This window comes from Ambystoma mexicanum, chromosome 11, assembly GCF_040938575.1.
Source record: "Ambystoma mexicanum isolate Mex_15411 chromosome 11, UKY_AmexF1_1, whole genome shotgun sequence".
Lineage (NCBI taxonomy): Eukaryota > Metazoa > Chordata > Amphibia > Caudata > Ambystomatidae > Ambystoma > Ambystoma mexicanum.
Genome location: NC_090934.1, coordinates 1,003,725,153 through 1,003,750,671, shown reverse-complemented (window position 1 = coordinate 1,003,750,671; position 25,519 = coordinate 1,003,725,153). Strand labels below are relative to the sequence as shown.

The following is a 25,519-nucleotide window of genomic DNA, read 5'->3' as shown; positions in this document are numbered from 1 at the left end:
TTTGTTAAAAGATGGTGTGCCACACGAAGAAATTGATGGCATTGAAACCAGAGTAATGTATGAATTATACAAAAAACGAGGACTTGCAGCCAAAGAGTGCTATAAACAGGTTAAGAAACAAGTAGTCACCACGCCACAGGGGGACGCCTCATCTTCTGCTCCCCCTGCGGAAGAACAAGACGAAGAGTCTATGAGGACACCTTCCCCGTACCAGCCGACATACGCTGATTTGAGAAAGGTGGTGAGTGCGATGCTAGAGGCGGAGTCGAGTCACACTCATTCGAAGTTTGACTAGGGCTTTGGCCAAGCTCCGGCAGCATCTGCCCGCATAAAAGTGGATAGGCGGCCTCATGTTGATGTTAAGATTTTTTTGGGGCCAGGAAATACACAAGGGGTGTGAGCATTGATAGACACCGGGGCGGAGGCCTCTTTGATTCATGGTAATCTGACACGATTTAAAGGCAAACAGTTTACGATCACAGGTTTAGGGGGAAGGGAGACCCCCGCAGTGCAAACGCGAGTGGAAATGAAAATAGGCAATTTAAAGAGGCCGAAATACCAAGTGTTGATTGTCCCAATACCTGAATATATAATTGGCTTTGACATTTTGGAAGGGCTAACCTTGGGACTTGGCGGTAAAACGTACCGGTTTGGGGTGAGTGCATTGATTTGTACACCCATTACCATAGGCAAATTGAAGATGCCCCCAGTGCAAGTGCCAGTGGCAACCAAGCGGATAGCTATGAAACAATACCGCATTCCTGGGGGGCACAAGGAAATCTCAGACACCATTAAAGAGTACGTGGAGGCGGTGTATTACGCCCTATTACCACCTCATGGAACAATCCGTTCTGGCCTATTAAAAAGGGAGATGGGTCGTGGAGGATGATGGTGCATTACAGGGAGTTGAATAAACACACTCCTCCCGTAGTGCCCGCAGTCCCAGATGCCATTACCTTGATTGAAAATGTCCAAAAGTTCGAGGGGACTTGGTATGCAGTGATCGATTTAGCTAATGCATTTTTCTCCGTACCAATTGCTGACGAGTGTCAAGAACAGTTTGCATTTTCGTGGGGTGGACGTCAGTACACTTTCACGAGACTACCCATGGGGTACATGCACAGTCCGACTATTTGTCACCGGCTGGTGGCAGAGCACTTAGACAAGATACCGTGTAAACCTGACATCCAGATCTCTCATTACATTGATGATATTTTGATCCAGGGCAAGGATGAGCACAGCGTGCAAAGTCAGCTAGATGTCCTTATGGAAGGATTGAAAAAGGAAGGGTGGGAGATTAATCCAAGTAAAATTCAAGGTCCAGCTGAAACAGTGATATTCCTAGGGATTCAGTGGCATCATGGGCATTGAGAAATGGTGCCAAACGCTTGACAGAAAATACTTGAATTCACCACTCCAACGAACAAAAAGCAAGCTCAGCAGGTTATAGGACTGTTTGGGTTTTGGAGACAGCACATTCCGCATTTAGGGCAGATATTGCCCCCCCTCTACAAGGAGACACGAAAGAAATATGAGTTTCAGTGGGGGGAAGAGCAGCAGAAAGCCTTTGAGATGGCGAAAGACACCGTGCAGCAGGTGCTTGATTTATGGCCCTGGAAGGAAGGCGAAGTGGAATTAAATGTGTCTGTGCAAGACAATTATGCTAACTGGAGTGTGTGGCAGAAACAAGACAGGAAACGTGTGCCATTAGGGTTTTGGAGTCGTAAGTTGCCCGACGCTGGTAACTCATATACTCCGTTTGAGAAGCAATTGCTGGCATGTTATTCGGCTCTTGTTGATACGGAGCAGATGAAGTTGGGTCATGATGTATTTATGAGACCTGAAATACCAATCATGCAGTGGGTACTGAGCTCTCCTAAAACGCATCGTATAGGACATGCTCAAGAAGCCAGCATAATTAAGTGGAAATGGTATATTCAAGACAGAGCCAAATCAGGAAAGGGTGGAGTGGCAAAATTACATGAACAAGTAGCCAACATACCGCCCTTAGATTACATACCACCGCAGGTGCCTGAAAAACGTGAGTCTCCCGTGAAATGGGGAGTACCTTACAGTGATTTGACCGTGGAACAAACAGAGCATGCTTGGTTCACGGATGGTTCAGCCCGATACGTGGGAACTGAGCGGTACTGGAAAGCAGTGTCGTACAATCCCAAAACAAAAAAGATGTTGACAACGACAGGGAAAGGGAAGAGCAGTCAGTTCGCAGAACTTTACGCAGTTTACCAAGCGTTGAAACAAGAGACCCCTGGTCAATGTTATGTGTACAGATTCATGGTCAGTGGCGAATAGATTGGCAGTGTGGTTGCCAACTTGGCAAAAGAATGGATGGAAGATTCATTCAAAAGAGTTGTGGGGAAAAGAACTGTGGCAAGATATTGCAGAAATGTTGTTACAAAGTGAAGTCACTTTATATCATGTGGACGCGCATTGTGCCACAGATTCATTAGAACGTCGGTTTAATTCCCGTTGCAGATGAATACACCAAGATTTCCTCAGTGGATGCAGAGGCTCAGGAAGATGATATGGAGGGTTTGGCCAAATGGGCCCATCAGAAATGTGGGCACCTCGGAGAAAAGGCTACTATCAGGTGGGCACAAGCTCGAGGCATTGGTCTTCCTTTAGAAATATTGAAAACAATCATTTTGCAATGCCCCGTGTGCCAACACCAATTACATAGACCTATACCTCAGATTGTTCGAGGCACATTGAAAAGAGGAAAATTACCAGGTCAAATTTGGCAGATTGATTATATCGGCCCTATGCCAAACAGCAGAGGTTGTCATTATGCATGCACTATTGTGGATACATACTCGGGATATTTGATGGTTTTGCCGTGCAAACGTGCAACCCAATTGAACACCATCAGGTTGTTAGATCAGATCATATTGCATTATGGAGTGCCTTTGCAGATTCAAAGTGACAATGGGTCCCATTTCAAAGGCAAATTAATCCAATAATTTTGTCAGGAAAAGAGCATTGAGTGGATCTACCACGTGCCCTACCATTCAGCTACGGCAGGGCTAATTGAACGAATTAATGGGTTACTGAAGGAACAGTTGCGCAAATCTGGAGATGGCAGTTTGTCAGGCTGGCGTGATCGTGTGTTTGATGCGGTGCAAGTGTTAAATGATAGGCCTGTGTATGAACATGAAACTCCTTTGATGAGATTAATGACTCCTACTTTACAGGTTCAACCCAATTCAGTCAGAGAAACAGTATTATACTGGGAAATTACTCCAGGTTCTTTAGCTCCCTATCGAGCAACTCCAGAGCCAGTAGGGGTAGACTTGCATTCCAATGAAGAAATCAGATTAGATCCCAGAGGAATAGTTGTAATTGAAACAGGAATTGGAGTACAGATTCCCCCAGAGCATATGGGATGGATTGATCCTAGATCTGGCCTAGCATTGAAGGGAGTTCAAGTGTTGGGAGGGGTAATTGATGCTGATTACCAAGGCGCGATTAAAGTCATCCTAATGAATAGTGGGGATCAATTGTTATCAACACACAAGGGTGATCGAGTGGCCCAATTGATAGTCATTCCCATTAAGTTATCCATGATTAAGGGGAGCCTCCTACAGTGCTAACTACCCGTGGGGATCGCGGTTTTGGCTCTTCAGACAGTAAGGTACCGGGTGCAAAGGTGTGGGTGGAAAAGCCAAGTGGCCCACCAGTGCCAGCAGATGTCATTGCATCAGGCAAAGATCAAGTAGTTTTAGTTATGGAGCCTGGTAGTAAGAAATGGCAATATGTACCTGCAGACAAATGTTACCTGAGAGAGTGATGTGCAACACTGATATCTCTTTTCTGGGTTTGCTTTGTAGATCCTGGGTCTGGTTGGTGTAACTGTGGCACTAAATGGACTCCATTTGGGCGAATTAAACAATCTACTGTTACCAACGACAAATGTCACATCTGTGCCAGTGATCAAGGGGATACTGATAGTGATGAATAATGTTGTCCCCAAGCAGCCCTATGCCAGTGCCGAAAAGCCCGCCAGACCGAAGACATGGATTTGTGAAATGCGACAAACACATCAGGAGCAAGTGAAAACAACCTTGATGCCCGCCGTGCCAGAGTCGTTTGTAGGAAGGAGGAAACACTCTCCTATGATTACCCAAGAAGAGAATATGTGGATATATCTGGCACAGCAAGTACTGAACATATCACACTTTTGTCTTACTGATGTGCCCAATGCTGAAGCTTTATTGACTACATGTTTAGTAGCGGTGCCGACGCCTGTTCCGGTTTTAAAGCATATCTTCGGCGTCACACATAATGATTCTTTAGTTCAAGACTCAGACATTAGACAATCTTTTTCAGTTTACGAATATTGTCGGTTCTGCCAAGAGACTGACAAGAAATGGAGAAATTTGACACATGTTATTACTTACAATATAACTCAAGGTGATGTGTGTTACATTATGATGTGCAAAGCACAAGAAATTGGTAAATGCCGACAAATAGAGTTGACCAATCAGTACAATCATACCCTGTTCGAGAGGCGACTATGTTTGCGAATGTCACGCAAATGCACCAGTGTAAATAACACTATGGCCCTCATTACAAGTCAGGCGGTGGACCATGGTGCTATTAGCACCATGGTCCATGCCGGATTCCGCCATGGTGGATGGCGGAATTACCGCCCCATTCCAAGGTGAGTGGGGCGGTAATTCCCCATTCACCATTTGCCCTTCCCCATTCCCATTTTTGCCCCATAGGGCATAATGGGGATGGGGAAGGCGCTAATTACGGCACCATAAATTACGGTGCTGTAATTAGCACCAAGGTCGCTTACCGCCTTGGACTTTAACGCCTGCAAAAAGCAGGCGTTAAAGTGTGAATCAGGTGTTAAGGGTTAACGGCGCCGACGGCGCCGTTAAACCCTTAACGCCTGACTTGTAATGAGGGCTTATGTCTTGCAATCATACAGTGATAACTGCTAGTCATTTGAATCATGTGAAACTTCCAATAGGATGGCTCTTTTCATGTGGTAACATTACATATAGTTATATTCCAGCTAACATTTCTGGAGGTCCATGTGCTTTAACTCGATTAGGACTAATGATGTTTCCTTTACACTCAGCGATAACTCCAGGTAAAAGGTCAACTTTTGAATCTGTAGGGCCATCTCCTGACTGTGATTCACATGTACATCTGTTATCAGAAGCTGAGGTTCTAGCATTAACCCTTTCTTTAGTGGGTGTTTGGGGTTTAGCTGCTGGAGGTTACAAATCTTTGATGAAATTAGCGTGTTTAGTAGTTAAAAGCCTTAATCATACTTCGCAGACTTTAGGAGAATTACTCCTTGATAGTCAAGTTATTAGAAAAGCAACTTTGCAGAACAGAGCTGCTGTAGATTACCTATTGCTAAAACATAATTTAGGGTGTAATGCCTTTGAAGGTATGTGTTGTTTCAATTTAAGTGACCACTCACAATCTATTGAAAGTCATATTCGAGGTTTGAGGGATCTCATTTCTCAAGTGTCTCAAGATCATAATAGAAATTGGTGGGATTGGTTATTTTCATGGATACCTGATATTGGGGGTACACTACCTTACATTTTTGCTTGCATTTTTATTATACTGCCTATTATAATTGCTTGTTGTTGTTGCATTCAATGTATTCCCAACTTAGTCTTAACATTTCGTAGGTTTCAGAGACCAGCTCCTGTGCCACCGGGATATGGAAGATAAATATCCAAAGGGTAGAATTGTTATGCTTGATTTATGCTTGATCCAAAATGGCGCGGGTGCGCAATGCATTCTGGGAGCGCTCGGAGCCATGTTGGATATTTACTTCATACCGCAGTGAAAAGCTGCACACATTTTGCTGAGTGTTAGATTCACAGTGCTGAGACAAACATGCTTTTTCAAACCTGGTATGCGGTCAAGGCCATTTCTGCTGGGAAAGCTAACGTTGTTATGGCTTGCTACTGTTCTCCGTGGAGCGTGTTTTTAGAGAAGGGAGGCACTGCGCTTCTTGGGGGGAGCTCTCGATTGACCCAGCTGGCAGCCGACGGCTGTTCCTCAACTGCGCAAGTGCAATTTCAAGAATGTTCGAGAATTAACTCCCCTTTGTGGAGTGTGTATATATGCGGAAACCCGGAGGTGGTCAGGTGAGACTTCAGCCGAAGAAGGACGCTTACGTCTGGCCTTCCTGTGAGCTGTGATGCTTTCGGCCTGGCTGTTCCCGGGGTCTTCCAGCCGCTTCTGGACGAGATGAGGAATTCTGTTACGCTCACGGTGATGTATTTCTTTTTGACTTCTTTATTTCTTCTGTGATTTATGTCCTTATTATTTTTATGAGTTATTTCTATGTACTTGTAAGCTTTGAATAAATAGCCGTAAAGAGCTGATTATCTTCTAAGTGTGGCTGTGAGTTATTGTGTCTGTCTGTTTATGGTTCAAAGTATTTGCTCTATAATTGCATTGATGATTTATGGTTGTTTCGTGCACTTTTCGGGGGAGAGCAATACAGGGCACAAAAGAGTCAGGCAACAATCGTGTTCAACCAAATGGGATCCAGCCCACGGTCTAATCCCTGTCGAACAGAAGAATCCTAGACTGGTTTCATATATTGCACCCTACAGCCACAAGGTCTATCTATTAGCAATATGTATATAGCAACCCATCAAGACTCGTTGCTGCTAGCTGTTGCAAGATATCCAGAATACAATCATCCTCAACATCAGCTACTAGCTAGGGCAGAGGTCTGCTGTGTACATTCTCACTATCTCCATTACCTACCTGGTGGAAAGGGATTCAATGATGGCCCAGCGAATGCTTCAACAATGAGAGAAAGCAATATTGTCTACATGACTAGGGTCCCTAAACTGTGACAAGGAGATTATGAGAGGGATGGCTCATTGATCAATAAATGCACTCACTGGATTCGATACAGCAAGGATTGCCATTCTGCTACAAGGGAAGGCAATGTTGAAGCTACTGGATACCCCTACCCAGATAATTCTGCAAAAGATGTGATTGAATTAAAATGGGTAAAACAACACTTGGCAGAGGGGCTTTTTTCTATAGTATTTGGACCCCTCTAACCCAGAGGTGGGATCACACTCTCTGATGTCATGGGAACACCATGTTCTGCTACATGACCGTGGCTCAAATACATCCGGAGTGTTAAATATTGCACCTTTCTGGGTTGATCCCAGATACCATCAATATATCTGGACCTCTATTGGTGAATAAATGTCTTTGTGGATTGGGTGGACAATGACATTCTTAAAAAATCATGGAGACATTTTTACCTAAAATCTAAACATTCCTAAGGTTGTATGTCCACGTTTGTTGTGATATTTTACCTCTGGCAAATTAACTTGCACATGAAAAAGTTGTTAATTGGACAAATATCCAAATTGCTTGACATGGAAAGAGGATCAGCAACGCTTATTTACTCTTTTGTCTGTTATATTCCACTCTAAGTAGCAAGTGCTTGAAACCTTGTTTTAAGGCTCTTTCAATAAGGAACGCCCATGAAGCTTTCCTCCTATGTAAGGCCACTGATTACCCAGGTGAGACCTTTCTTGTGCCCGATTTTCTTAGATGCAATTGTGTGAGCTAATCAAAATGTTTAGCCTTGACAACCCAGGAGTTGGCCCAAAGTTCGGTGGTTTACGGTAGGTAGCGTAGTAACGTGTTGCTTCCTTCCTAAGCCGTTAGCACATCTTAACAAATGATTCACATCCGAGCTGGAAGCCTTACGCAAATCTATATGATGCTCAGAAGCCATTTGGAAAATAAAACCATCGGCCCAGAGTAAGGAAGACTTCAATATTGCATCCAATGCTTATGAAGCCGCTATCCTGAAAACTAAAAGTGAAACCTTCAACAATAGAATTTACAATGCCAAATCCAGTTCCAAAGAGCTCTTAACCATCCTCAAAGAATTGGAGTCACCTATCTCCTCGCCAGATTTGTGTAACAAAGATGCCCTCTGGTGTACCAAAATCCAAAAGGCCCTTTTAGATAAAATTGCTTCAATACAAGTAAAAATCGGCGTAAAAAAACTCAGCCTTGCATCTACTGCCAACCCAAGTGAATCACATGCTTCACCTCCCAAATGCAGTAACCCTCATCTTTCGACCTCTAAACCGTGCATTCCCTTTTAATTCACCCCAGTTATATCCAAAGACGTAGAAACCATCATCGCGAGCCTTAAGACAACCAGATGCCAAGGCGACATCTGCCCTGCCACAATTATAAAAGAGGGGGCCAAGGATTTTGCCCCCTTTAACACCTCCTTCATAAACTCTTCTTTTGCTTCATGCACTGTTCCTAAAAATCTCAAAGATGCCTGGGTCATGCCCTTCATCAAAAAACCTAACCTCGACCCTAGCATTCCCACCAATTACAGGCCTATAATAACCGTGCCCTTTCTTTTGAAAATTCTAGATAAAGCAGCCTACATATAGATACAAAACCACCTCTAAGCCAATAATCTTCTTGGCTTCAAGCAATCTGGGTTCAGACCCAGACATGGTGAAACAGCCCTTCTGGATTTAAAAATTCAGATGGATGATGCCAGGGACAATGGCAAGTCGGCCTTACTCGATTTATCGGCAGCGTTTGATCTAGTCGACCACAACATTTTAACCACTCATCCTACCACAGCAGCCTCCTTTTCCACCAAAGCTGCGGCCCGGATCCATTCCTTTCCCTCAGATAGATCTATGAGGGTGTTTTCCCTCATGCCAACTGCAGAACCCTCTCCAATCACTTGTGGAGAACCTCAGGGTTCATGTGTCTCTCCAACCCTTTACAACATTTTCACGAAGCTCCTGTTTGACCACTTAGACGACCTTGGTATATCTTACACAAATTATGCAGACGATATGCAAATCCTCATCACACTTTCAGGAACATATGACAAAGACACAGCACTCCTAAATGAAATTTACATTATGATTCGAGCTTGGATGGCCAAGCGTGGTCTTTGTCTCAATGATGACAAGTCTGAGCTACTGCTCATCGGCTCCAGGCAGAGACTCAATAAGCTAGCTCCCCAATATACCTCCTTCAACATCAATGGGAATAATATAAAAGTAGATAAGGATGTCAAAACATTGGGAGGCTATCTAGACTCTACCTTATCTCTCTCTAGATAAGTAAACTCAACAGCATCAGCAACTGCATACATGTCTAAATTAATAAACACCTGCAGACTATTCCTGTCTGTTACAAGTACTACAAAATAATGACCTTAGAGCGGCCTTAAATATTGCATGCTCCAACCACATTTCACAAACTAGACGTAACACCAACTGGCTCCCAATAAAAGATAGGATCACATTCAGAACCCTAATGATCACCCACAAATGTCTGACAAACACGCCCCTAAGTATCTCATCAGCAAATTCTCTGGAAAAGTACCCACTAGACCTACCAGAGCTAACTACGCTCACTACCTTAATATCCCCAAATTCAAACTGTCCAAAGCTGGTGGATCTAGCTTCCCTGTGCCGGCAGCCAAGATCTGGAATGCTCCGCCCCCTGCCTTAAGAGTAGAACCATCCTTCCTGGCCTCTAGAAACAAGGTAAAAACGTGGCACTTCTCATAGTCCAACTAATGACAACATCACTCATATGTCTCTAGACTGTTACTTAATCCATGGGCCTTAAAAGGTCTACCATCTAAGTAGATTACAGTAGGCTACCGCCCTTTAAGGCCTCATTCAGAATTCCATTTGCAACTATATAGAACACTGTTTTTATATGCCTACTATTCCCTTATCAATTGTAGATATTATTCCCTTATCAATTGTAGATATGCGACTTGATCTGTAACACAAGTCAAATGAACCATACATTCTGCACTGCACTTTTTTTTGTTCTATACTTGTCATTTACTGTCTTCACCTGTCCTGGTAATATTATTACCAGTTTTTCTGTAACAAGTGTTGTATACACAAGTAAAAGTGCCAAGATACCTCTGGGTTCGGTGCGCTATATAAGCAAATAAACTAAACTAAACTAAACTAAACAAATTTTTTACCACTAACATTTACACTTTATTGACTGCTCCTATTTAGGGCAAGTGTACATGCTTGCCAGATTTTAGCAGTATGTATTACATTCAAAGATTCAGAGTACCAGATGGTATCTGTTTCATAATGGAGCAACCAACACTATATTTATAGTAGCTTTTAAAAATATTTTTACATTTTTTATTGTTCTGTTTTTGTTTTTTATTTTATTATTCTGTATTCATGTGAATTTCTGGCCAAAGGTTTGAAACAAACTAAATTGAACAGAGCTAAACACTATATTTATGGACTTATTCCCAAGTTTTTGGTAACTGCGAACATGCTAAAGAGGTGCATCAGAGCACTCTTATAACATGTATACTCACATAAAAATAAATCTTCCAATATAAACACAGTTATACAAAAATATTAAATAAAAGATCACAGAAAAATACAATAAAACAATTAAATGCAAAAATAAATCTACTTCATAATCATGCTTTTAGCAATTTTCAAAATCTCAAAAGAGCAACAGTCTGGTGGAGAGCAGTAGGAAAAGCATTCCTTGAGTGTCGGACAAGCCATCTAAAAAACAACTGTGGTGTCCAGCGGAAGCCAGTAACTAGTTTTCTTACGAAGGAATTTCGACTGGTCTTTCTGCCCCCGATAACTAACCTGGCTGGGCCATGCCAAACTGCCTTCAGAATTCACAGAATTAATATTAGATGATAACAAATCATGTGCCAAACGGTGAAAGTGAACAGCTGAAACTAATTTAATAGACTTCAGAGAAGAGATAGAAATGAGCAGCCTTCACCAAACCATTCACATGAGAAATAGAGGAATACAAAAGAATCCAAAGTAAAAACCTAGAGATTCAACAGACAGTGTAAGAGGTGCACTTGAAATATAAGAATCCAAGATCCAGAACAGATAAACCCACCGACTAGAGCTAATAACAAACAGCGTTCTGTCTTAGATGTACTAAGCTTTAAAAATCAGAAGCCATCCAGATTTCGATCTCCCAAAGTTTGTTCCGGAATGATGGATATCTCCTTCAGATGTGACCTTGGTGCCAGCATACTGGTGCTTGGATATGCCACAACAACTCGATATCCCAGCAGTTTCATATAAAGATTAAATAGCATGGGTGAAAATGGAGTAGCAGAGCAGGTCGGCCCACTATGACGAGCTGTGAATGGTTAGCCAGGAAGGTGCACACACACTTAATGGCCCAGCCTCCAATGCCTATTCATTGCAAAAGGATATTAAATTAGCTCCCCATGGTTGATGTCAAACACTACAGATAGATCCTGCAACACCAGTAAACAGCCCGCTCCTATCATCATGCGATTGACATCATCCAGAACCTTCAGGGTGCTGGTTTCTTTGCTGCAGCAAGGTTGAAATACAGACTAAAAAGGGGCTAGGGGATTTATGGCCATAGCATTCTATCTGATTTCTTTGGAATGTTACTGCTGTGATGAATTTATGAAATAAAGGTGTGACAAAAGTGTGAGACCAGGATAACTCTTCGTGTTCTTATAATGATCCTTATGTCACAAGGCCTGTAAAGTGGCCTTGTCATGAGGGGATGGGAACCCCATTAAGCCGGGATGGGAGGCCTACCAGGAAGAAATCCAGAGCCAGTCCAACCTCTGAGGAGGACAGTGGCAGTTGAAAGAGCCCCGTCCCCTTGTGCCAACGTATACATGTGCATTACTGCTTTCTTTCACAGCATGCCTCTAATACAAAATGCTCACCAGACTCTTTCTATCTTTTCCAGAGTTAGCAGGCCTGGAATGAGCGATGATGAACAACAAGGAACCAGCAGCACTCCCATGCCACAGGCAGTCTGCAATGGTGTCTGGTCCACACCGAGGAAGAACAACCCTTCCACGTCCTTCAGAAGTAGTGCTCCTCCGCTGGAGACAGAGAGAGGGAGAGGGAGACCCGGCAATTCAGCATGAATGCGGCAGCAGCGGACTTCACACACTCTGCAGTAGCAGCTGCAACTACCTGAAGCCACTGACAGAGTCCCTAGACCAACAGGGAACTGACAAGAAAACACAGACCCTTGAACAAAACTCACTGTGGGGGAGCCGGAATCAAGTTCCCGTAAAATTAACTAGGACATTTAGTTTCCTATACCAAGGCAGGCCCGCACAGAGAAAGTGGGTGGGCTTTCACCTGCTATTTCAGAACTCTTCTGCTTCTAAACACCTCTCAGCTGGGGAAGACAGGGCCAGTAATCCAATGGAGGGTTTAGGGGGAGAATAAAAAGGACAACAGAAAACAGGAAACTGTGGGTAGTTCGGGTGAGGTGTAGAGAATGAGGAGGTTGCAGACCAAGAAACCAGCAGGAGGAAGGAAGGAACAGTCGAGTGTGGAGGTAGTTTCCAGAAAAAGTGAGGTATTGTTTAGTGAGTGCAAGTGGTACTGCATTGTGAGTGGGCGTGAAAGTGTGGCAAGTGCGTTTAGGAGAAGAAGTGTAGGGAGCAAATGTGAAAAGATTGGGTGAGTGAAAGAAGGGTGTCTGAGTTGGAGGTGTGGTGAGTGGTAGATATAGTGCAGAGGAGGAAGTTGTAGTGTGGAGGAGGGTGTTGTATCGCAGAGGAAGAGGAGATGGAGTTTTGGTACAGAGGAGGCAGTAGTAGTAAGGAGGTGGGGTTAGGAACATTAAAGGGTGGCCTTTGTTCCTTTCCTTTGTCGCTGGGATTTTTGCTGGCAGGTGGTGCAAATCCTGAAAACGGCACCTGTGAAAAAGAGCAGTTGACTGGCCAGATTGTTTCGAGTTGCTGTAGCTGTTTTCACTGAACCCACAGACAGAATAACTCACTGTGGGGTTCTGGGGTGGCAATAACCCAAGATACTCACCCTCAGGTGTCCCCCTCGTCCATGGTAGAGATTCTCTGGAGGCTAATCTTTACCACATTTCCCATAGACGTCAATTGGGTGCCCCATTCGGTACAAAACTTTCAAAATGTAGAAGAGTCCCGGACAGTCGACTATTATATGTTTCAACAATTCAATTTGGCTCAAGGTTTTACAGAACCTACAAGTTCACTCCTGAATTCTAATCCTTGCACGAATTCCCAAGATTTCAACCATATGGAGTATGTTAAAACGAAATCTTAGGAAAGTATCACACCAATATGCATTTGGAAATTTACGTAAATACGGAGGGGTAAATCCCATCTTTGTTTTCCTCTCCAGCCAAGTCATTATAAACTTTATATATCTTGACACAGGTTCCCTAGTTGTGGGCCTATACAACAACCAGAGTTTCTTTTTTAATAAAAGGGGGGTTATGAATACAATTTTTATGATTAGACCCCAGAAGGTTGAGCAATATGTTAAACCTCCTTACCTCTAGACCTTGATGGGATCCTTATTCAATGGTATTATCTATGTCTGCATATAAAGAATCTTCAGTAGGTACCAGGATCTTGTAGTACAAAAACAAATACATTTCAATGGACCCTCACCCTTGGTGAAATGAGTCACAGCTCATATCTAAACAAACAAGCAGGAAAGCAGTTCAGGAATAGTAGAAGCCTTCTCCATATGATGCACTCCCAGGTGGGATAATATGTCCAATACATCCAAATGCCAAAGCTTCAAGCCATAAGTGGCACATGGTACCACCTTTCGATTTTAATAGTGTGATCATAGAGAAATGGCAAACTCTGGCACCAGTGGCATAACACAAGATCTGGGGGCCCACCTGTGAGCCATGCTGAGGGCCCCCCCAACTTGGCAACAAATCACAAGTCGCGCCACGCTCTGGGCCAGCCTAGATTACCACGCTTGCGCAATACGCACAAACGTGTTGCTGAAGGGGTATGCCACACACTGCACTAGGAGAAAGATATAAATATGTGTTTTAATGCAATATACAGCACAAATTCTGAGAAAAATTGGCTAAAAAGCCACAGTGTTTGCTATTGTTGTGTAGGGTAACACCAATCCAATATATGCAAGTCAACAACAGTGCACATGAACATTAATGCTTTGCTATTAAAAATGACACACTACAATGAAAACATGTCCAACTGGCTGCACAATGTAGACCAGTGTAGACACATAATAACATTACAGTAAAGCATGCCAGGCCACATTAAGACATACCTAGACTGGTTGCACCAAAATGCCAGTTCAAGCAATAAGACTCATCAAGAAGAGAGTACACATTGAAGCCTGTGTCTCTGCGGCTTCTAACAACACAGCTAAACTCTTTAAAATCTGCAAGGAACTGGCCAATCCTGTTGCGATTTCTACTTCTCCTGTTCCCACAACAGGCTCTCTGTATGGCTTTGGCCTCTCGCTTCTCCGTTAAAACTCAGGACATCCTGTCCACTATCTCCTCTTCCTCTCCCTCTTCCTCTCTCAGCCCCCTTTGGCCATCTCTACCTCTCCTTCTCCTATCTCCTCTTTCTCTCTAACACCTGACAAGGTTTCTAGAGAAGTCCCATCTATGGAAGTATCGTTGAAATTGGTGCTCGCCTTCTTCCTCAAGAACCATCAAAGACCACATTGACACTCTTGGCCGATTTCTGTAATCATTCTGTTGCCACTAGAACGTCCCCTCTCCCAAACTCTTGGAAAAGCTGGCCAACTGCTAGCTTGCTCTCCACACTGAATCTGTTGGTTGTTTCCATGACCATCAGTCTGGTTTAAGAGCTGCCAGAGGCACGGAAACTGCTCTCCTGAACACCTGTGAAGATCTGATCTCTAACCTTGATTCCAGCATTCCTTCTGTCCTCATCATCCTGGAACTTTCCTCTGCTTTTGACATGGTCAACCATGTCATCCTGATGAATTGACTCTGTGAGAACCTGGGCATCATGGATCAGTCCCTGGAGTGGCTGACCTCCTTCCTCTTGGACTGCCCATCCCAGGACCAACTTGGTCCCTTTAACTCTGCCACCTCTCTCTACATGTGGCATTTTCCAGGGCTCTATCCTTTCACCCTGGTTTTTCAACCTCTACTTGGCCCCTTTGACCCACCTGATCTCTACCTTCTTCTCTAACTTACAGTGTTATGCGAATGACACTCAGCTTTCCGTCAGGCTCCCCTCAGCCTACTCTCCTCTCTCGTTCATTCCTGGTGTCATCTTCAACTCCACTCTCTCTTTCTCTTCTCACATCTCGGACATCGCCAAGAAGTTCCACTACCAGGTGCACCTCCTCAAAGGGACTCTTCCATTTCTCACTTTCCCCCAGAAGCTCACTGTCTCCAGAGCTCTGGTTCTCTCTAGGCTGGACTACGGCAACAGCCACTTTCTCAATCTGCCTTCCTCTACTCTCCGCCCTTTGCAACTAATCCAGAACAGGACTGCAAAATCTATCCTTGGCCTCAAGCCCAAGGACTGCATCTCTACAGCCATGAAATCTGTCCACTGGCTCTCGGTGGCTGCAAGGATCAAGTTCAAGACCCTTTTCATTGTCCACAAGGCTTTCTGGGGCTGGGATCCGCACTACATCCAACGCTCTCTTCCAAAATACCTCCCTTCTCGAGCCCTAAGGGTTAGATGCTTCTTCAGGCAGAGAGTGGGGGGGCGGCAGATCCTTCTCTCCTGCAGCTGCCTCCCTCTGAAATGGCCTCCCTGACCCCCCCAAACCTGAGCTGGACCACCTGAAGTTCCGCAAGTAGCTCAAAATGTTCCTCTTCTCCTCTGCTTTCTCTCTCTCTCTCTCTCCTTCCCCTGCTGACCAACCTGACCTACCTGTCTGCTGTACCAACTGGTTGCTTGGCTACCTTCTGTCTCACTGAATCCAGGCTCTTTCTTGATCAGTCACCCTTGCACTGCCTCCAGGCCTACCACGCAGTTAGGGGCTGTAACTGTAACCCTACAGTCCTTTGTTCTCCTTGCACTACCCAGAGCCGCGCTGACCTGGCGGCACTTACTCAGAGCATTGCTGCCCTGTTTTCCCGTCCCCTCTCCCTTGCACTTCCCCCCACCCTTTCCCCTGGCACTTCTCGTTCTCGCACTTGTACAATCTGAATGACACAAGGCTTAGTAAGATCATTTGTCTTGTCCTCCCTCTGTTTCCCTTCCCTTGTCTTGTTGTGCCTAAAAACACTTGTATACAGGTGCGTTATATATGACTTATCATATCATATAATTTTATCACAGATGCCCAGAAAAATATACAGTGCCACAGTAAGAAACGGCTAGACTGGCAGAACCCAAATGCCAGTCTAGCCAGGTAGGACTGCTTTATCAGAAATGCCCAGTTAAAAAAAGTCATACCAAACGGAGGAATGACTAGACTGGCTGCACCAAAACACCTCTCTACCCACTAATACCACATATCATGCCTGCTTAGCATGGCCATGGACGACCATTATGATTTATTGGACAACCCCACCCCCCACACACCCCTTCTCCCTCCCATACCCTATCCCAACCCTCACAATCAGCTAATTAGCACAGAATTACCTCCACGTCCCTCTTCCTTGTCCCGGTGCTTATGTATGAGGCTCCTTGCCTCACTGGTAAGTACTGGGATGAGGAAGAGTGGGATTAAGAGTAATGAAGATTTCAGGTAGCTAAGTCAGGCATTACCTTCATGTGCCTCTACCTTATCCTAGTACTTGTTTATGAGGCATAGTGCCTCATACACAAGTACTGCCTCATACACAAGTACTGGGATGAGGAAGATTAGGGCTAAGTGTAAACAAGATTACCAATAATTAATCAAGGCATTAAACACAAGTAGTGGTGCAACACCATTGAGCTGACTGGGCTTCAGCACTCCCCTCCCCCCACTGAAACTGTGGGTTATGTTGACTTGACCTGGCTGACATACAGAGCAGTTGCCGGACAGAAAAGGACACAGATGTTAAACGGCACCTGGGTTTTGCTGTTAACAAGGGCCCAGCCCAGCAATTACTAATGTACAGCATTTTTACTGTTAGTACCTGCATTCAAATGCCAATTTTTTTAAGCAATTGAAATTGTGATGTGGGTTTAGTACTTGCATGCCAGGGGAGTGATTGGAGGGTAGAGAGGAAACAGGAGACCAGTCATTCTCACACAGCCCATAAGTGGGGGCTTTCAGACCTAAAGGAGAGAGTTAACTTCTTATAACATTGAAGCTGCACTAGAATAGTCTTATTAAAATGCGTAAAGAAGTTAGATGGCCCCACACAAATAAGTTTGCTCCTCCCCACCACACGTGAAGTTAGCCCCCCTGAAATGTAGGTTTTGTTGCGCCCGTGAACACAAGCACACACACCATTCACCATATATACACACGCAGCCATCCATATATTTAAGAGTGCATTCTTTCACCATACAGGCACACCCAGGCAGCCACCCATACATTTAAGTGTGCACCCTTTCAGCATACAGGCACACCCAGGCAGCCACCCATACATTTAAGTGTGCACCCTTTCACCATACAGGCACACCCAGGCAGCCACCTGTACATTTAAGTGTGCAAACTTTCACCATACAGGCACACACACCAAGGCACCTACCCATACATTAAGTGTGCACCCTTTCACCATACATGCACACCCAGGATGCCACCCATACATTTAAGTATGCATCCTTTCACCGTACACGCACACCCAGCCACCCATACATTTGTGTGCACCCTTTCACCATACCCTCACACAGGCAGCCACCTTTACATTTAAGTGTGCACCCTTTCACCATACCCTCACACAGACAGTCACCTATACATTTAAGTGTGGACACTGGCCATACAGGCACGCCCAGGCACCTACCCATACATTTGTGTGCACCCTTTCTCTATACACTCACACAGGCATCCACCTATACATTTAAGTGTGCACCCTTCCACCATACCCTCACACACAGTCACCTATACATTTAAGTGGACACTCACAATACAGGCACGCCCAGGCAGCCATCCATACATTTTAGTGTGCATCCTTTCACTGTACACGCACACACGCATATCCAGCCATCCATATATTTGTGTGCACTCTTTCACCATACACTCACACACACACACACGTCATGGGTTGAGGGGAGCCATAATACTTCAAAAATACATTGTTTCTTTTTGAAGTCACTCTGAAATTATTTCCGTTAAGGACTGAACTATAACGGAAATTTCTTTATGAAGGCAGTGTCACTTCAAAATGATTTATTTTTGAAGTCATAGGGCTTCCCCCACCCCATGACATGGAGACCTCCAGCCAAGGGTCTTCGTGTCATGGGTTGGGGTTAGCCCCCAGATGTTTTGTATTCACTCTGCCTTCATAAAGAAATTATTTCTGTTACAGAAATCATTTCTTTAGAAATGCAGAGTGAATTCAAAAAGAAAATGTAACATGAACATGTGGTCGCGGGGCCCCAGTTACGCCAGTGTCTGGCACTCAATTACTTCATTTGAGCAGAAAAGAGAAAACATTTTGATTTCAACATAACATATATGCTTTCAGATTTCCTTTATAAAAATCTGGTACTCTAACTAAACCAAGTGTGTTACCACCTGCAATTTAGTCCATTCAATGGTGTGCTTGTAGTTTGTATGTTTGTTGGCATTTGAGGATCAGATAATTTTAGATGTTGAAGTATTTATCACAAACCCGTTTTTTTGGGCATAGGCGTGAAAGGTATTAATCAGTTGAAGGCTGACTGAAGAATGATTAAATATAATTTGCATATGCAAGCCATCGTATATTCAACTGGTCTAACCTCGGAGGTAGATAATGTACCTTCTCCAGTGCTTTGCCCAGATCAGAAATATACAGATTGACTAGGCATGGTGCTAAGATGCACCCTTGCCACATGCATCTGTGTGTTGCAATCTTTTTTGACAGAGCACACTGAGAATTTAATCTAATCTATATATATATAAAACCGTCGGGTTTGTGGGTTTGTATATTGCCTTTTGGGGACGTAACTCCTCATGAATGGTGAGGTCTGATGTCATGAATTTCGCATGGAATATTCTTTATTTCATTGCTGAATTAATGCAAATCTTTCTGGCTCGATAGGTCACCCCGTTCCCGAGATAATTAATCTTTTTGGTTTTTCGGCTTTGTTTTTTGGCGTCATGTTTTGTGGTGTTACACAGCCATCGGTCATTTGTAGAAAGTGCTCATCACTGCGTATCGAAGCTGAAACATGAGCAACACCTGATTATTTATATTGCAAAATTTTGTGAAGTACAGGTACTTCACTCTGACATCAAATGGAATTTTGCTTCTATTTTTTCAGATGACATAGTTGAATCAGTTGATTTGAATCAGGTTCCACGTTTAACAAAAATACTTTCTTCTGTATGCTCTCCTTTCATTAATGCTTTAATCCCATAAATATATTCTTACAGAAATGCCACGGAAAAAGAGAGCAGTATTTCATTCCACTTGAATCAAAATAAAACATCGAAAGCTGAAACATGATCAACATTCTGAAGAAGGAAGATCTCAAGACCATGAAGCTCATAGAATTCAACATGCTTTCGGAGAGAACAATGAAAGTGCTCAAGAACCTGAAGCAAGACTTACTAATCAGTAACAAAACTGCTGGAGAGACTGAAACACGACTTGCTGTTAAGAGAATTAGTGCTGCTGAACAACAGAGGAATGAAACTGCAGAAGAAACTCAAGCGAGACTTACTGATCTGAGAATTCGTGCTGCTAAAAAACAAAGCAGTGAAACTGCTGAAGAAACTGAAGTGAGAGTTAGTGATCAGAGATTTAAAAATCTGAGAAAGGACATCCCACGGGAAGCTGGGTACTTATGCTAATCATGATAAAAGTATCATAATTAATGTGTATAAGAATACTCAATAGCCCTGAAGGAGTCCCCCATCCTGCAAGTTTTCCCCATAAATGGGAACGGTTCACAAGTTTGAAAGTTGTGGACGTGTCAATGCAAGCTACAAATATTTCGGTCTTATTTTTGCTCCTAGCCTGCCTCTTGAAAGAGGCCAATATGTTAGTATAAAAGTATATATTTTTCAGTATATCAGTGTGATGCATAGCAAAGAGGTGTATTTGATTTGAGGGTTGCCTCCACTGTGAAAGATGTGGTAGACCACCTCCTTCTGAAGTGCCCATTTGTGATTGAGATTTGTTAGATAACTGAGGAAATAAGCCTCCCTATTGTTCTTGCACCCTTAGTGAGGCTTGTAGATGATGTTCTGCTGAATGGCCCACTTCCATAGATGAACTGCCAGCATGCACGGAAGGGGGATCTTGTTCTGCCCTGTTTGATCACGTAAAACATTGCTGTCATACTGTTTTTGAGGTTGAGAACTGCCTTGCTCCCAATAATGGGAAGGGAGAACTTGAGGGCTAGAAAGAGCAGCTTCAAGAGGTTTATGTGCTCCAAGCAATGCAACTCGAATCATAGATAGGAAATGGAGGAGCTTCAGAGGGTAATTCCCCAAGTGAAGATGGAGGAGTCAAATCCAGTAAACCAGGTGTGTGTCAGCTTCTGAGGAAGCGACATGGAAAACCTCCTCTTGATGGACAGTCCCAGCAAGAAAAGAAGGTTCACAAGGGCTTGGAGACTCAGAGAATGAGACATGCACTAGCTAATCTTCCATATCTGGGTAGACATGACCTTCCTGAAGCAGCCTGAAACCACAGCAACGTGTTTCATAAAGACTTGTAGTGCTGCACTGAGGGCAAAGGGTAGGTCTCTGGTATCAGAACTGGGAGGCACAAAGGAACCCCCTCAGACATTGGTGATGAGGAGGCTAACTAGGTATATGCAAGTGTGTATCCTTCAGATCCACTGCACAGATCCAGTCCCTAAGACTCAGAGTGGACCTACTCTGTGCATGTGAGATAATCTTGGCATTCTGTTTGGGGAAAAGGGTGTTTTGGGATGATAGGTACAGGATTGCATACAGGGCCTTCTGTGTTCTCTTTTTTTAAATTTTTTTATTGAAAGTTTAGCTGAAGTAAATCAACTTTTGTTTCAATTTTACAAACATTTTGAACAATATTAAATGCAAACATAAGCTTAAAATCTACAGTATTTACATGAATATATAGAATCAAACTTTTGAAACAAACTTTTTAGAAGAAAAGCAGTGTGCACTATGTTACAGAAAAAAAGAAAACATTCCAATTGTAATTGGCCAGTTCAAGTAATAAGAGAATCACTGACAGGTTACCGTTATACACATTTCAACAACAGTTTTTACATATTCCATTAATCATATAAATGAAGGGTGTTAAGGAAGTTCACTGATGCAGTAAGTAAGCTCATGTTAGCAGAGTTTAGCAAACATGCCCATCTCAGATTTGGCTGAACATTTGCAACAGTAGACATGTGCTTCACATATAGTTTGTTTCTTAATGGGCACAAGGCTGTGCATTCAATAATTATATGTTCCAAGGTTTCCTTTTGTAATACATCACTACAGAATCTACAAAAGTTATCCTTCATGGCAATTTGTTTGCGCTGAGCTAAGATGTCCCGAGTCGGCCAAAGATTAAATCGCATTCTCAAAATTGCCATTTTCCACAATCCCCATTTTCTTATCAGCATATAATTGACTGGAAAAATGCTTATATCGAAGGCATAAGACACGTGTCTCAATCCAATCATGAAAATAGATTTTCCTTTTTACACTTACAGTGTTCTGTATAAGTGTTTCTAAATCAACATCTACCATGGACATAATTTGGTAAACATACTTAGTCCATTTCAGAATGAACCGATGGCTCGAGGTGTTTACTGTGAAACACGTGCCACGAGGGGGCTGGGAACTGGCTTGATGGCCCCATAGACAATAGCTTCTTCACTGCTGAGAAAAAAGACACCAAACACATCTGGCAAAGAGGAGAATGGGAAGGAGGTTAGGGAGGACAATCTACAGGATATCCTTCCTAGACCAGAAGAAAACAGGGTTCCATTGGCATAAGCCTCAGAGAATCTAAGAAATCCATAATCTTGTCTTCCACTCCGTAACGATGAGCCATAATTCTAAAGTCCTTTGCCCAGTAATGCACGAGCGGGATTGTTGCTTCGTCCTTAGAGCACTGGGGGGCGCTTCCTCATGCCAGTGTTTTCTGTCATGGAAATTACAAAATCCGCTTCAAAATCCAGATATATCTTTGTCTTGCATGGATGAGGCAGGGAAATGCTTCTAAGGCTTCCTGGTGAGAGAGCCTTGACCTCTGTAAAGAGATATTTTTGTATGCTATGTCTGCAGAAGAGTAAAAAATGCTTAATGCAGTCAAACACCAGCTCTAAGATCTTATTCTGAAAATCGGTGGGACATTTCAATGCCTTAAGCACATACCCTTGGAAGGAGTGTCGATATGATGGAGATAGGATTTCATCATGTCACCAGCACTTTGTCTGGCTTCTTTGAGGCCTGCATGACACAGTGCCTGCTTCTCATGAAGTTCTTTCTAAAAGGCATCAAACTCTTTCCATAGGCACTAGCTACAGCCTGTTAGCAAGGCATTGTTGTTAGCCTCATGCATCAGTAAGGATGAAGTTTGATAGTCCCAGTGGCCTGTTCTATCCAGCAGTTCATCGTCTTTTCTTAGAGCTGTCAAAGTAAAACAGTCAGAGGTAGAAGACAAAGATGTGCCCCACAGCCTGAGTGGTGCCACCACCATAGCCAGAGCCTGCAGTAGAGGGGCTGATTAGATCTGACCAGACGTGTGAAAAGGAACAGCCACCACCTGGCTACCTGAGTCCACCTTGCAGGGAATTGTCATTGTCATCATGGAGAATGAAGTACCCATTTGGGATAAAGGGAGGCACCATGGTAGTTATGCTGTGAGGGAGCAGGAGGAGGACAAGGCACTATGGTTTGTGCAGCGGCCAAAGGATAAGGTCCCAGTGTAGTAGTAATCGTGGAGTAATCGGGGATCCTCTAATAAGAGAGCTGCAACTCGCATTATCTTCTGTGAGTATGTTCGTAAATAAGACCTCCACCAAGTTTCAGTGCCTCATGACAGACTCTGCCTAGGAACTGATCCTCACCCGAAGATTGGCAGGGAAGAGGGCTTGCCAGATTCCATTGATTAAGTCGCTCACCCATTAAAACCCACTGGAAAGATTTAAGGGTGTCGGGGAAGAGAAGGTGGGATTTTGAAGGCATCTGGAAGACAGCAATGGTGTCCATTCTACTTCTAGCGTACATGGGTCCTGTGGTAACATAGACAAAGGGTTTGAAATAACAAGTGCTGAATCATTTTAGATCTAGCAGTCCTTGTCACGATCTGCTGAAGAGAAGTGCTAAGTATGTGAAGTGAAGTGTGTGGCAAATTGTCAACAAGGACAGCGGGGCATCTAGTTTGGGTTTGATCAACTGGTCTGGCTGAACTAGGACCCTCAAAGAGGTCTGAGGCCTCTGAACTCTCAGATTTCCCTGAATCTTACATGCAATGTTAGTTTCTTGGCAGGCTTTACAGAAATGTGTTCCTTGGCCCAGTTTTGATGCGGTTCTGAAGATTCCTCATGCAAAAGCCTGGTAACCAACCATGTCTCAGGCATATGCCCCTTGTGAGGTGGGAAGCCCTCATTGGAATTTCCTCCAGTACAAATAGATATGTGGCAGACATGCTAGTGTGCAGATACATCACCTCTGGATGATTCCCACTAACAGGCCTTTTCAGGCCCACAGCATGAACACTGGTAACAGGGCCCTTGACTGAGGCTATTGGGCATCCTCTATTGTTGTGGTGGCCATTACCTTCTTAGCCTTCTAATCCTGGACAACCATAAATCTCCTTCCAGCCATGTAACCGAACACAAAGAATGCAGGAAGAAAGTGAGCCACATAGTAAGCACAAGTTTGATTAACTGTATGGTCGGGCTTATTCACTTTAGGCAGAATGTGCATGGTCAATGGCCAGGAGCTTGCACTCGGAGGACCTCCAAAAAGAGAATTATTTTCTCTGCATAGGTTGATGAGAAAAGAACCACAGGAACCAAGTAGACAAGCAATATAAACCAGAGAAAAAGAAAATAAAGAAGGAAACAAAGAAAAAGGATCCACTTTGTGCGAAAGTATCCAGTCCTCTCGGTGCAGAGAACAGAAGCAGAAGGCAAAATGTGAGGGCATGAAATATTGGGGCATGATTGTGTTGCTTGCATGTGTGTCGTTTTCTCTAAATTGTTTCAGAGTTTTGCTGTGCAAAACGATACATTATTATCCTAGTTGGACAAGCAATCTATAAGTATGGAAGAAAGGTGGCAGGACGTAGCAGTATGGGCTCCACCTCCTAAAAGCTGAACAAATGTCAGTAAAAAAGGGGGGCATAAACACAGGGGGGTAAAAGGAGATGGTACAGGTGGAGTTCGGGAGTAACCTGGAAGTAGAGATTATTAAGATCCCCTACATAAAAAGGGCAAGATTGTTACAAAATATGGAAAACAGGTATATTGGAGCTAAAGACAAGGTCCCTTTGACCAGCTAGCTTCAGTTGGGAGAACTGGTGCTACCACATTCAACTAGTATAGCTCCTTCCTCTTTGACCACTTCCAAAAAGAATGATGCCTGCTGCCCCTCTTAGGTATACAGCGAAGGCTAACTTCGAATGCCAGTTTCCATTTAGAAATACAGACTCAGTCTACCAGCCCATATCGAGTCTACTAGCCCATAGGGCTGTGTGGAAGTGACACCTCTGCACAGAACCCCCAGACCTGTCAAACACGTATACGTGTATTCACTATTAAAATCCTAGAGAATAAAGATAACATCTCTTACGGCCTGTTTAAAGATAATTATCCAACTTCATAATTTTATGGGCTCGAGTCCATATTTTGCTTTCCCATGTATAACGTTCACTGCCACAATCAGAACTGTATGTGCATTCTGCTTCAGGCATTATGCAGAGGACTACAATGAGTGGTATTTAGTGCTGCCACTACCCATTCACATATTGGCACATTAGCAAAGAAGGCTGTGCCCTTCAGTTTATCAAGAATGTAACATCCCAGAAAGTACACCTGTTGAATTTTCATAAGGTTTGTTAAATTCTGCCTGTGGCACAAATCCTTACACAGGTCCACTTGGATTGTACCTCCCCAAGGATGGCAACAACTCTAGCTGGGGGATAATCCTGGGAGCAATTGGAACTCTGTATGCAATTTATATGATATGATATGGCATTTATAACGTGCCTGTACACAAGTGACAGTCAATGTTGACAGTAAGATAGACGCATAGCTTCACATCTCACATGGTGGAGAGTTTTGGGGCAGGAGTGTCAGTGAGTGTCCAGGGAAGATCTGAAGCCCTCTAAAGCATGGCTTTACTTCCTTTGTTTCGTAGTCTGAATCCATACACATTCAAGGGCAGCAAAGGTGTTTTCCAATGCCCACTTGTAGGCATTAATTGGCCAAGTCCACAAGAGGTATGATGGTCTAAAACCTTTTGAGTGGTGGGCACAGAAGGGATAGATGATACCACTGTATAGCTTAGGAAGGGGTAGTCTTCGGCTGCTATGATTCTTGCAGGATGAAATATCTAGCACACCAGGAAGCCCAGCCCTGTGATTTAATAATCAGGATGGCATCCTGACAAACGCTGCCGGCTGTTGGATC

At 43.6% G+C, this 25,519-nt stretch overlaps 1 protein-coding gene and 1 long non-coding RNA gene across 2 annotated transcripts in view; one reads left to right on the top strand and one right to left on the bottom strand.

The window, feature by feature from the left end:
- The window catches only part of LOC138504027 (uncharacterized), a 240,116-nt gene extending 217,985 nt beyond the window's left edge, over nucleotides 1–22,131 (top strand). The window contains exon 4 of the long non-coding RNA XR_011279754.1: nucleotides 19,323–22,131. This is a non-coding gene — a long non-coding RNA (uncharacterized lncRNA). The remainder of the gene's footprint in view (nucleotides 1–19,322) is intronic.
- The window catches only part of STRC (stereocilin), a 543,934-nt gene that overhangs the window by 211,329 nt on the left and 307,086 nt on the right, over nucleotides 1–25,519 (bottom strand). The window lies entirely within an intron of this gene.